Source organism: Engystomops pustulosus, chromosome 5 (genome assembly GCF_040894005.1).
Source record: "Engystomops pustulosus chromosome 5, aEngPut4.maternal, whole genome shotgun sequence".
In the NCBI taxonomy this organism is placed as follows: Eukaryota; Metazoa; Chordata; class Amphibia; order Anura; family Leptodactylidae; genus Engystomops; species Engystomops pustulosus.
Window position 1 is genome coordinate 121655533 of NC_092415.1, and position 10787 is coordinate 121666319.

Genomic DNA, 10787 nt, shown 5'->3' on the forward strand with positions numbered 1-10787 from the left:
ATCTTAGCTCTTTTAGCAAGAAATGCATTGAAAACAGTGTGCGTCTTATCATTGAGGTTGTCTTGTTAGGAAAATGAGTTAGGAGACAAAGCAACGGTGTTCCTACATGAAGTTAGTGAGTCTCTCTTAGATTAGAGTTGAATAGCGTCCTAGCTCATTCAGCAACAGAGACAATCACGATCTTAGCTCTTTTAGCAAGAAATGCATTGAAAACAGTGTGCGTCTTATCATTGAGGTTGTCTTGTTAGGAAAATGAGTTAGGAGACAAAGTAACGGTGTTCCTACATGAATTTAGTGAGTCTCTCTTAGATTAGAGTTGAATAGCGTCCTAGCTCATTCAGCAACAGAGACAATCACGATCTTAGCTCTTTTAGCAAGAAATGCATTGAAAACAGTGTGCGTCTTATCATTGAGGTTGTCTTGTTAGGAAAATGAGTTAGGAGACAAAGTAACGGTGTTCCTACATGAAGTTAGTGAGTCTCTCTTAGATTAGAGTTGAATAGCGTCCTAGCTCATTCAGCAACAGAGACAATCACGATCTTAGCTCTTTTAGCAAGAAATGCATTGAAAACAGTGTGCGTCTTATCATTGAGGTTGTCTTGTTAGGAAAATGAGTTAGGAGACAAAGCAACGGTGTTCCTACATGAAGTTACTGAGTCTCTTAGATTAGAGTTGAATAGCGTCCTAGCTCATTCAGCAACAGAGACAATCACGATCTTAGCTATTTTAGCAAGAAATGCATTGAAAACAGTGTGCGTCTTATCATTGGGGTTGTCTTGTTAGGAAAATGAGTTAGGAGACAAAGTAACGGTGTTCCTACATGAAGTTAGTGAGTCTCTCTTAGATTAGAGTTGAATAGCGTCCTAGCTCATTCAGCAACAGAGACAATCACGATCTTAGCTCTTTTAGCAAGAAATGCATTGAAAACAGTGTGCGTCTTATCATTAAGGTTGTCTTGTTAGAAAAATGAGTTAGGAGACAAAGTAACGGTGTTCCTACATGAAGTTAGTGAGTCGTTCTTAGATTAGAGTTGAATAGCGTCCTAGCTCATTCAGCAACAGAGACAATCACGATCTTAGCTCTTTTAGCCAGAAATGCATTGAAAACAGTGTGCGTCAATTGGCATCACACCTTGGGTAGGGGACAATTCTACTTATGTGTAACGAGGCCTGGTAATGAGTATTGTCGTTATTGGTCGGATGTAGGATGGAACACCGGGATAGACTGGTCCTACAAACCCAAAGAGGGACAAAGTACGAAGGATAAGAATGGAAAATCTCTATTAACCAGGATGACACTTGTTAAAGGCTCTATGAACCGGTTTGGTTGCAAACAGCCTGGCAATTGCCTCCCTTTGTACCTTAGTATAGAGAACCCATCCTTTGGAGATCTAGGGAAATATGTTCTGGGGGTTCATATTGCGGGTGGAAGCACAGGGAACTTGGGACTCATAGAACTAAAAGATATAACCAAGAAATCAAAACCTGATATACCTGTCACTCCGTCTGTAAAAGAGAAACTAAACGCCCTAGTGCAAGAAGTTCTTCCTATCCCAGGAATGTCCTGGGAAGATGTTTTTAGTATAGAAACCCAAACTGATGTTAGGAAAAATTTATGGTTAGAATGGGTAAAATATACCGTCAAGGCCTCTGGGATGAATGTTAGTTGTATAGCCTGTGCTGCTGCCAATGCCCACTTGACTACAGTCCCTTTAGACCTTACCAGCAATCGTACTGTATGTCTTTTAGACCTTCTTAAAGGGATCAATAACACCAATTGTCCAGAACTACAGCCTCTAGTCTCTACAAAATCTAGAATTATGTCCCCCAGAGAGATATATGTACATGCTGGTAATTATACCTGTTTCACTGCTGACAACTCTGCAGGCGTGAAACTTGGAAGACTCATGTTAGGATTTTGTTCTGACAATTCTACAGTTAATTCTGATGCCTTTCAGAACCACACCCGACACATGATGGATATATTCTGGTTATGTGGGAATGGAAAACTCAGGAACATCTTGCCCCCCGCCTGGCAAGGCCAATGCACCTTAGTGAAAGTGGTCATGCCGTTCAGAATACTTCCCTGGGAACCTGAGGAGATCCATCTCTCCAGGAAACCACTATCCTTGTCCAGAACTCGTAGATACATCCAGGCTACTCTAGAGAAAGATGTAGAGGTACATATAGATGCGATAGGAGTTCCCAGGGGGGTGCCAGACGAGTTCAAAGCTCAAGACCAGGTGGCTGCAGGATTCGCTTCCATAATCCCACAGGTACAGATCAATAAAAATGTAGATTGGATTAATTATCTATATTATAACCAACAAAGATTTATCAACTATAGCAGAGATGCTTTTGCTGGAATAGTTGAAGAATTAGGGCCCAACACTAGAGTGACTCTCCAGAATAGATTGGCTCTCGACATGATCTTAGCGGTAAAAGGTGGAGTCTGTTCTATGTTTGGGGATGAATGCTGTACTTACATTCCAGAGAATTCAATTCTTGATGGTAAGACTGTAATGGCCCTAGATCATATAAAAAGCTTGGCAACTGAAGTAAAGAGGAACTCAGGAGTTGACACCAGCTGGGCCAGTTGGTTTGCAGATTGGGCTGGAGGATGGAAATCTATCTTAACCACCATTGGCCTTATAATACTCTGTATTTTAGTTTTTGGTGCAATTGCTCTATGTTGCATTGTCCCTATATACAAGAAACTAATGATGAAAGTTACAGGAGTGGAAATGACAGTGAGAACTGCAGGAGAAGTGGAAGTGCTTTTGAAATCGGAAAATATGGATATGCCCACTCGCAAGTCTCCAGAGGGTCTTAAGATGACCAATATCCATAATGCCTTATTGTAGGGACAGAGAAAAAAAGGGAAGGGACTTTCATGGTGGTATAAGTCCTGATGGGAGGTGTGTACATCCACAAGGGATGGGACATACCAGTAGTCAGGTGAATAAATCCCTATTCCTTTCCCCGCACCATGGAACAGCCTACATTCCCAGGGAGGGAAAGAAAAATATAATCTAGGGGGGAATTGTGAAGGTAGGGCTATAAGTATATAAGATTATATGTTTCTTTCTTCTTGTACATATATATATATATATCCATGCATTGCTTACATATATATTCCTTGGCTGTGTAACCATATATCTATCTAAGATGGCGCCTGTATCCGGGACCGCACCCGACCTATGACGTGGGAGGAAGATGACTTATTGACACGAGGACGACGTCTGAAGACTATACCACCTATCATGTGCTGTGATAGGCCATCACACTAATCAGATGTCGAGACGCGTACCGGAACAAGACATATTCAGCAGAAGCCTACGCCCCTGTCGCGCCCCTTGCTTTAACCCATAAATATTGTTACTTCCTGTAATAAAGGCAGAGCAGTTTCTGTATTACCTCTGTGTAGTGCATGATCTGAGATTGATGCTGAACCACGTGTCAGAGTCTTTCTTAGAGTGCTAGCGCATGCCTAATAAGCGAGTGACCGATCAGCAAAGCCCTGTATAGTGAGACTCACGACCTCATTACCAGGAACAGGGAGGGACTCTGCTAACCCAGGAACAGGGAGGGACTCTGCTAACCCAGGAACAGGGAGGGACTCTGCTAACCCAGGAACAGGGAGGGACTCTGCTAACCCAGGAACAGGGAGGGACTCTGCTAACCCAGGAACAGGGAGGGACTCTGCTAACCCAGGAACAGGGAGGGACTCTGCTAACCCAGGAACAGGGAGGGACTCTGCTAACCCAGGAACAGGGAGGGACTCTGCTAACCCAGGAACAGGGAGGGACTCTGCTAACCCAGGAACAGGGAGGGACTCTGCTAACCCAGGAACAGGGAGGGACTCTGCTAACCCAGGAACAGGGAGGGACTCTGCTAACCCAGGAACAGGGAGGGACTCTGCTAACCCAGGAACAGGGAGGGACTCTGCTAACCCAGGAACAGGGAGGGACTCTGCTAACCCAGGAACAGGGAGGGACTCTGCTAACCCAGGAACAGGGAGGGACTCTGCTAACCCAGGAACAGGGAGGGACTCTGCTACCCCAGGAACACGGAGGGACTCTGCTACCCCAGGAACACGGAGGGAATATCACTGGGGAGCTTTCTCTAAGGCTGTGGGTTCTTTCTCTGAGAAGATGTCAGCAAGATCCATAAAAACAGCAGGAAGACCCACAAAAGGCTTGGAAGACTCAGAAGATCTGGCGAGACTGGCAGCAGGACCTCAGCGAAGAACTTTCCCAGTCTGCCAGATGAGGACAGATGCGTGTTCCAATAGAACGGAGGACGTGGAGCAGGAAAGCACATAGAAAAACAGTCTCTCTTTATGCAAGGCACCCACTTGTAGACTTATTGACTCGGTTCGATACTGGACTGGGTCACAGCTGAGCTGGACTGGATCAAAGCTGAGCAGAACTGGAAGATGCAGGCATGGAGAAGCTTTACTCTCTTCTAGGGATGTTCCAGGCTGGCACGGTAGATGCAGAGATTTCCCTGTCAACGTCTGGAGCACTCTTGGGGTGTTAGCCAGGTTTCACCCACCTGCAAGGGCTTTTCGGCAGCATATGTAGGAGACGACAGAGGCGATTTCTGGAAAACCGGTGCCAGCCGAAAAAAAATTGGACTCTGGGTTCTGCTAGTTCAACCCGCTATTCTTCCTTGCATTCAGAGAAGAGAAGAGAAGTCTATCTGAGTAGCCAAGGAAATTAGACCATTTAGGGTGAACGGCAGGTCGCGTTCAGACAGGGTGTCTTTGATCTGACTGGACAGTCCATTTTTAAAGGTAGCGATCAAGGCTGCTTCATGCCAGGAAAGTTCTGAAGCCAGAATACGGAATTGCCCCACATAGTCTTCCACGGAAGAATCCCCTTGGCACAAGTTTAGAAGGGCAGTTTCAGCAGAAGAAAGTGGTAATGTATGCTGTAACTGGGTCTCCCTTGTCCCAGAGGGCTGTGGCCCAGGCAGGGCTCTTCCAGTGAGAACACTGTTCATGAACAGTGAACCTCAGCAGGATCATTGGCCGGATCTTACTTTCAGGGTTCAAGATCAGCGTATCCTCTGGACCACCGCGGGTACCACCCAACACCTGGGACCTGAATACAAGTGGCACCTGGTTTTCACCAGAGCCTGACGCAAAGCGGGATGGTCTTGCTATGGCAGGGTACCACCAGGTCATTCCACAGGTGCGACTAGCCCGCGGTGGCAGCTGAGGTCGAGGTACGTCTGGTAACACAGGAACACGGCAACACGGGAACACAGGACTCGGGAGGATGAACACACTGGAACACAGGAATACACAGAAATGCAGGAACACACAGGAACGCAAGAATACACAGAAACGCAGGAATATTGCTGGGGAGCTTTCTCTAAGGCTGTGAGGCACAAAGATCCGGCGGGGAATGCAGGAAGTGGCCAGCTTTTATAAAATTCCAGGAAATGGCCGGCACCAATTAGCGGTGTGCTGGCCCTTTAAATCTTCGAGCGCTGCAGCGTGTGCCCTAGGTTGCCTCTGTGTTACTTTTTCCCCATTGAGAATTCGCACTCATGGTAGGTGTTTTCGTTGTCCTTTTATACAGTGTATAAGTGTATATTTTTTATTTTTTGCCTTCGCCTTAGTACCTAGTTTAGTACTGTGTAAATGATGATATCTGTGTAAAATGATGATTAGGGTCGGGAAGGTTGAAATCTATTTTGTGTTTTCCTCACATATATCTGTCCTATTTCAAAATCATTTTTATCATGTATGTATTTTTTGTGTTTTTTCCTTAATTTCTCCTGTGAGAATGTTAATGTTTTTCTGTAACTTTTCTTCACAGATTTTGAAATCTGGAAGTCCCACAAAAATTTGTATCTCTTTAATTTATTTTTCAAGTTGATTGCCAACTTATAACTTTTTTCATATTCATAAAGATAGTTTAGAAGGCACTGAGAATTCTCGAGTAGAGAGGCTCAACTTGCCTCATGGCAGGTGTGCCCCAGATTGTAATATTAAAATGTAGTTGTACTGTGGTCACTATAGGGTACGAATCCCTGTGTGGTTCAATTTGAAAATGTTACACTTTTCCCCCGTGGCCTAGCCTTTTCTTGGGGCCTGGAGGCAGCCGGGGCCCAGAATACCGGAGTGGCTGGCGGTTGTACCCTAGGCACGCTAATGTCACGGTGCTTGGTATGGGGACCGGATTGCTGTCCCACAGCCTGGCAGGTCTCCGGCAGGTGGTGTGTGCAAGAAATTAGATGAGGGAGAGGCTGTGGTACTGGTTCTACCTGGGGCAACCATAAGAGTCTGTAGTAGGAGTCCCTGTATGATAGACGGGGCGCCCTTGATGATGATACAGCCATAGCAGGGACCAGACGGAGGCAATGTTGTGCATAAAATTAACTTACAGTTCTTTATTCAAACCAACAGCAGCAACAAAGGCAGATTACTGGAGTGATCTTAGAGAGGGAACCTCATGAGTTTGGTCACCAGCCTGGATGCAGATACAGGCTGGGATGTAGCTGTGTCCAATGCTAGAAGCTGCAGCTTTAATTCTGGGTATTGTTCAGTAACAGCCCTGAAGGTGCACTGATACCAGGTCTCTCACTCTTGGCTACTAGCAGATGTGCTCTCTACACAGAGCTCTGGCCTCCTCCTCTCAGGAGGTTCTGGAACTCTCCTCTCTTCACTCTGTTCTAACTCCTCCCCTGACTAAGGGTTTTGTTAATCCCTGGTCAGGTGATCTTACTCTCCAATCACACTCCAGTTACAATGGTGGAACGTCATTGGATGATAAACATTAAATATTAACCCTTGCCTATCCAGGCATTCTCTAACGCTGCACAATTACCTCTGTATGTACTAAATGGTACAAGGGGCTTATTCACAACTACTCCTCTGCCCATTCATTGGCAGGGATGTTGCATAAGCCACTTTTACTTTTTACAGTGGGAAAATTTGATTCTTAATAAGTACTCTTGCCTGGCGATATCTCGCATGCATTATTCATTAGTGTATTCAGACCTGTGCTGCGCTAGCTCATCCTCTGATTTGCTATATTGCCTCTTATCAACACCTTATAGCTCTTCTAATCCACACACTATAACTGATCCAGACACTATTTTTCCCTATGTGACTGTACACCCCACTTCCCATTGCGGCTGATAAACTCTTATAACACTATTACAGCCACCCTGACATGTTTCACCATGTAATGGCAATTAAGACGCCAAGCATGTCTAGTAAAACCTTTTATCAATTAGCATCATAACTTCATACACCTCTTTCCGCCTGTTGAGGTTGTGCTTGCTACACCTTTAACATAAATAGAAGGTAAATCTTTTTCCCTGATGTTTTATTGCCAATTTTGGTTCATTTATATTAATGCATTTGTACTTTAGCTAAATGAGATGGAAGCAAAGTTTCAGTGTATCTCTTAAAACTGAGCTAAATAACTTTCTAGCTCATTCAGCACCAGAGATAATCACAAACTTAGCTCTATTAGCGTGATGTGCAGGGAAATCATTGTCCATCTATGTGTTATGGTATTGCATATGTACTTTTGAGTTTCTCTCTTTAGTTATATGAGATGGAATTTCAGTGTATCTACATGTAGCCAGATGTAGTCTTAATACTAAACAACCACCTAACTCATTCAACAATTGATCTAATCATGAACTTAGATGGAAATCATTATCCGTCTATGTGTTCTAGTACTGCATGTGTACTCTTGAGTTTATCTCTTAGCTAAGTGAGATGAAAGGATAATTTCAGTGCATCTACATGTAGTCAGATGGTATCTCTGCCTAGCTCATTCAGCACAAGAGATAATCATGAACTGAGCTCTATTACCACAGTATGCAAGGAAAACATTGCGTATGCCTACCCATCTCACTTCTATAGTAAAGTGAGATGTAAGTGCGTACCCATCTCACTTCTATAGTAAAGGGAGATATAAGCGAAATTTCAGTTTATCTACAAATAGTCAGATGGTCTTTCCTTAACTTGAATTGAACAACTGCCTAGCTCATTCAGCTCCAAAGATAATCATGAACTTCGCTCCATTAGCATGCTATAAAAGGAAAACATTGTTAGTCTGTTATAGTAGTGCATGCATACCATTGTTTTTTTGTCTTTAGCAAAGTAATATAGCAGCAAAATTACAGTATATCTACATGTAGTCAGAAGGTCTCTCTTAACCCCTTCCCGACACGTGCCGTACTAGCACGGCACGCGCCGAGTCCCGGTGCATGGAGAGGGCTCACGGGCCGAGCCCTCTTCATAGCCGGTAAGTCTTTGCTGCATATTGCAGCAAAGGCTTACCGGTAACACCCTCAATTGCCATCTTGCCGCGGATCGTCGCTCCCCGATCCCTCGGGTGTTCTGAATACCCGAGGCTACTTCATTTTAACCCATTCATTACAATGTGCTAATTGCACATTGTAATGAATGGGGAGTAAAATCCACATACACTCACCGGCCACATTATTAGGTACACCATGCTAGTAACGGGTTGGACCCCCTTTTGCCTTCAGAACTGCCTCAATTCTTCGTGGTATAGATTCAACAAGGTGCTGGAAGCATTCCTCAGAGATTTTGGTCCATATTGACATGATGGCATCACACAGTTGCCGCAGATTTGTCGGCTGTACATCCATGATGCGAATCTCCCGTTCCACCACATCCCAAAGATGCACTATTGGATTGAGATCTGGTGACTGTGGAGGCCATTTGAGTACAGTGAACTCATTGTCATGTTCAAGAAACCAGTCTGAGATGATTCCAGCTTTATGACATGGCGCATTATCCTGCTGAAAGTAGCCATCAGATGTTGGGTACATTGTGGTCATAAAGGGATGGACATGCCAAACTCAGAATAGGCTCAACAAATTTGGTCTATTATCAATAGGACCCACACCATGAACAATCCACATAATTTCAAAACAACAGGGTGGTGTGTAAAAAAATGGTCCATGTCATAAATACATTTCAAAATAATCAAAAGTTTATTAAGTAAACACCAATAAAAACATTTAAAAATTGCACGTGTCAGAATATGTGCCACAACAGGGAAATTGGTTATGATGCAACCAGCGATTTTCCCCTCCACACTGTCCCCTGTATGAATATGTGCAAGTGCATCATAAATACATGCAATCTTAAAGGTACAAACTGGCTCTCAGAAACAAAATAACACAATCAACAATGCATGAGAGCTAAAATGGCCTCTATGTATCCATATAACAATTGCCAGAAATGTCCAATATTACCTAATTCAGACTTGCATAGGAGTTGTGCCGCGGCTAATGCATAACAAGTTAGAGTGGTGCGGATACGTATCCAGGTAATGGTATGAAGAAGATGCTGGACTTCTTGAATAATTGTAGGAGGAGATTTAAAACATTGAAATATGGTTAATATCTATCTCAGTCTATGAAGGAGACACGTATGCAAAACATAATCACTAAACAGGAAGCTAAGTACCTGACGGTGGATCACCCAATAACACCAACGTTCTATCTTGTCCCCAAGGTACACAAGTCCCTCGTTACCCCACCCGGAAGACCTATAGTGGCGGGAATAGGTAGTCTGAGTGAAAAGGCCTGTACTTACCTGGATCATTTCTTGCAGCCCTTCGTACTGACATTGGACTCGTATCTACGTGACTCGATGCATCTCATTGAGCGCCTAAACACCATACAGATACCATCAGGTACGTTAATTGTTACAATGGACGTGGAATCCCTCTACACCAACATCGCTCATGATGTTGGTGTGGGAGCAGTAGCCTACTTCCTCGATAAACAGACAAATTCAGACAGGGGACATGACTCCTTCCTGCTAGAATTACTAGACTTTGTACTTAAACATAACTATTTTACCTTTGACAGGGCATTCTACCGCCAGGTGTCGGGGACTGCGATGGGCGCGCGCTGTGCTCCTTCCTACGCCAACCTATTTTTAGGTTGGTGGGAGGAGACCAGGGTGCGCCCATTGCAGGCCTTTCAGACCAAGGTATCGCACTGGTATCCTTTTATAGACGACATAGTCTTTTTCTGGCAGGGAACACAGCAGGAATGCGCCGAATTCGTGGCAGAACTTAATACTAATCCGTTTAATATCTACTTGGTCCCACAGTATTCTGATTACATGGTCGAGTTCCTGGATCTAAAGTTAATAATCCAGGATGGTAACATCAGGACAACACTTTTCAGGAAAAAGACAGCTACCAACAACCTGCTACATTATACGAGTTTTCACCCCAAACACCAAAAAGACGGCATCCCAACAGGCCAGTTCATGAGGATACGTCGAAACTGCAGCGACGATTCTGAATTAAAAAAGAACTCCCTTGAACTGACCGCAAGATTACGAGCAAGGGGATACCCTAAAAAAATAATCTCTAGAGCATATATGAGAGCGAAAAATTCAAACAGAGAGAACATTCTAAAACCCAGGCCCAAGACAACGGATGACAAAGTCAGATTTGTCACAACATATAATAATCAATGGCAAGATCTATATAAAATTTTGGGGAAGAACTGGAATATCCTGTTGAGTGAACCTAAATTGGAAACATACATCGACCCTGGTCCCAAAGTCACATCAAAAAGGGCACGAAACTTGAAGGACATCTTGGTTAAGAGCCACTTTAAACGATCGGTGAGCACGACGGGAGGAAATAGACTAAAGGGCTCATACGCCTGTGGAAACTGTAACATTTGCCAATTCATGACCCCAACTGACCATTTCAAAGATCCGGTTGATGGTAAGGAATATCCACTCAAGAGCTATAT